Raw genomic sequence first — 2,638 nt, 5'->3', positions numbered from 1 at the left:
CAGGCTGTGGGCTCGCTCCCTCCCCTCCCTCCGCCGGGTGGGAGCCAGGCGGCTCGTCCTGTGCTCGCGCCCGGGACTCGGCTTCCTTGTCTCTATTGAACGTCAGTGTCTGTGCTCAGACCCCGAATAAAATGCCTGCCTTCCGGCCGAGCAAGTCACTCCCTCAACCAGATGCTCCACAGAGGTTGTGAGGCCCTGTCTGCAGGCTGCATGCCCCTCGCACCATCGTCGTGGGCTCATCGGGCCACTTCCCTCCTCCTCCCTCCCTCCTCCCTCCCACACCCGCCCATCCATTCACCCTCCTCCTCCCTCCTCCCTCCCACACCTGCCTGTCCACTCACCCTCCTCCTCCATCCTCCCTCCCATGTCATCCCGTCCACTCACCCACCTTTATCACCCACCCTGCCTCCACCCAGCCGCCCACCCGCGTGGGAGCCTCCAGCCTCTGGCCTTCTGGGTCCTGGGGAGGAGCTGAAGGGTCTCCTTTCATCTCACCCACACCTGATGGGAGAGGCGTGCGTGTCCCGGCCTCTCAGGTGTCCGGCCACCTGCTCTTCCCGCCTCCACTGCACACAGCCGGCTCCTCCAGCGCCTCCTGGGGGCCCTGCAGGGTTTGAGGGACAGTCGCCTGTGGGTCTGCTGGGACCTGGGCTCTTGGCACAGGGTGGGGGCTGGGCTTCTCTTCTGACACCATCAGCACGTTGCTGAGATCGTGCTCATTCAGAACAGACCTGTCGCCTGTGGGTCCGAAACCCTCCCGGAAGCAGAGCCTGTCCAGGCCGCTGGCGACGCGAGGGCACCGCTCTGCCTGTCAGCGGGGGCTGGCAGGCTCCTTTGTCGGGTGCCGAGTGGGAGCCGTTACGCCCACTCCTGGCAAATACCCCACGTAGCGCCTGGCCCTGCCTCAACAGGGTGTGGCTTCTGTGCCAGGGCAATGGGTGCGTGCTTCCCCTTCGTGGCGGGAGTCCTGGGATGCAGGTGTTTGCATAATTCACTTTGTTTTAATCGAGAAGACCAGGCGTTTCAGCCGGATTTTCATCTCAGCTCTGCTGCTGGGAGTCCCGGGCACAGTCGCCAGAGACACCATGGCGGCTCCTCCCGCATCCACAGGACCGCACCTTCCTGGCGACTTCCCAGCAGCAGCTCTGCCCTCCCGCCACGGAGGGCGCGTGGGAAAGTCCTTTGGGGCCGAGGGAGGACAGCAGTCCACCTGCTCGTTCGTTACCTGCGCTCTTGCTCCCCTGAGGAGGGGGTGCCATTGCTGCCCAGGGAGACTGAGCGGGACGGAGTCCTCTTAGCATTCACCTGCCGCTCCTTCCCTCCGCACCGGAGTCACGGCTCCGCGCCCCGCACCGGGAGTCCCGCACCGGAGTCACGGCTCCGCGCCCCGCACCGGGAGTCCCGCACCGGGAGTTTCTCAATAGGAGGTGGCCGCGCCAGAGACCCCGTTCGCCCATGAGAAGGTGGTGGCAGAGCCATGGCTGGCACTCCTCATCACTCTTCGTGACTCACTTCCGGAGACGCCACGTGATCAGTGAGCGTGGCCACATCCACAGGAGCAAAGCTCGCTCTCCCGTGTTAGGCCAGGTGCTCCGTGGGCCCTGAATTCGAGCTGGGGGGTGGCTGCCCAGGACACTCAGAGTCGGTCATTCGGACAAGAGGCAGCTTTGAGGCTCCAGGGGCCTTCCTTCCACCTCTGCTGACCTTCTGGAGGGCGCACGCAGGCCTCGTCCTTGCCTCCTCGGCAGCTGCTGCTTCATGGGCATGGGGGCAGGACGCCGGGGGACCCCGAGAGCGGATGGAGGAGGAGCCCCGGTGCCGAGGGCACTGCCCGAGTCCCTGCGGGGTCAGCGCCGCCTCAGGTGTCTCCCGGAGGGCAGTGCCCGCCCCTGGGCCGCGTGCGTTCATGTCCAGGAACAGTCCTTCGTCCTCCTCGGTCTGTGGCCGCTCGCACGCCCTCGGACATGCTCCCTGCCTGCCTTGGGGGCGCTTCCCCCGTCAGGAGGCGGCCCCGGGGTCGGTGCCTTCAGACAGCGGTCAGTGCGCTGGCTGGTCAGGCTCCTCTGGCCACACCGCATGGGGGGGCTGTACCCGCGGGGCCCTCAGGCAGAGCTCACCGCAGGAGAGAGAGGGTTGATCTTGGCTCAGTGGCCAATGTTCCGGAAACGTGTTCCGTTTCCCAGGGCCATGGGCGTGCTCATTGACGTTGGGAGCTGTCGTGAGCCTCGTGGGCACATGGCGAGCTGTTTCCCAGGCTCCTCGCTTCTTCGAGAGGCAGAGCCGGGTCCTGGCCGGCCGCGCTCTTCTGCTGTCCCTCACCCTGGCAGTCCCCACTGCGATCGCCCGTCCGCGTCTCCTAACCTCTCTCTTATGCGTGTTTACTTGCCACTTCTAGAACTTCCTTTGGGAGAAAACACGTAGGAACTTTTCTCAGGGTGGCCCCTCAGGGCTGGCCACTGGGGCAGGCAGCAGGCGGGGAGAGGCCCGTCCCTCCCTCTGGTCAGTGAGCAGCACGCACCTGCTGTGGGGCAGCCCCTTCTCAGGTCACCGTGGTCACGGGGCCGTTGCTCCTGGAGCGGCCCCCAGGGTTCCATAGACGCGGAGCTTCGTGGGGCCGCGCAGCCTCTCAGCTGGTTGC

General features: G+C 66.0%; 1 protein-coding gene across 1 annotated transcript in view; it reads left to right on the top strand.

Annotated features, from left to right (window-relative positions):
* TBC1D22A (TBC1 domain family, member 22A) overlaps positions 1–2,638 on the top strand; it is a 155,021-nt gene that overhangs the window by 123,210 nt on the left and 29,173 nt on the right. The window lies entirely within an intron of this gene.

This window comes from Myotis brandtii, unplaced genomic scaffold (genome assembly GCF_000412655.1).
Source record: "Myotis brandtii unplaced genomic scaffold, ASM41265v1 scaffold952, whole genome shotgun sequence".
NCBI lineage: Eukaryota > Metazoa > Chordata > Mammalia > Chiroptera > Vespertilionidae > Myotis > Myotis brandtii.
This window is presented reverse-complemented; position numbering and strand designations above follow the sequence as displayed.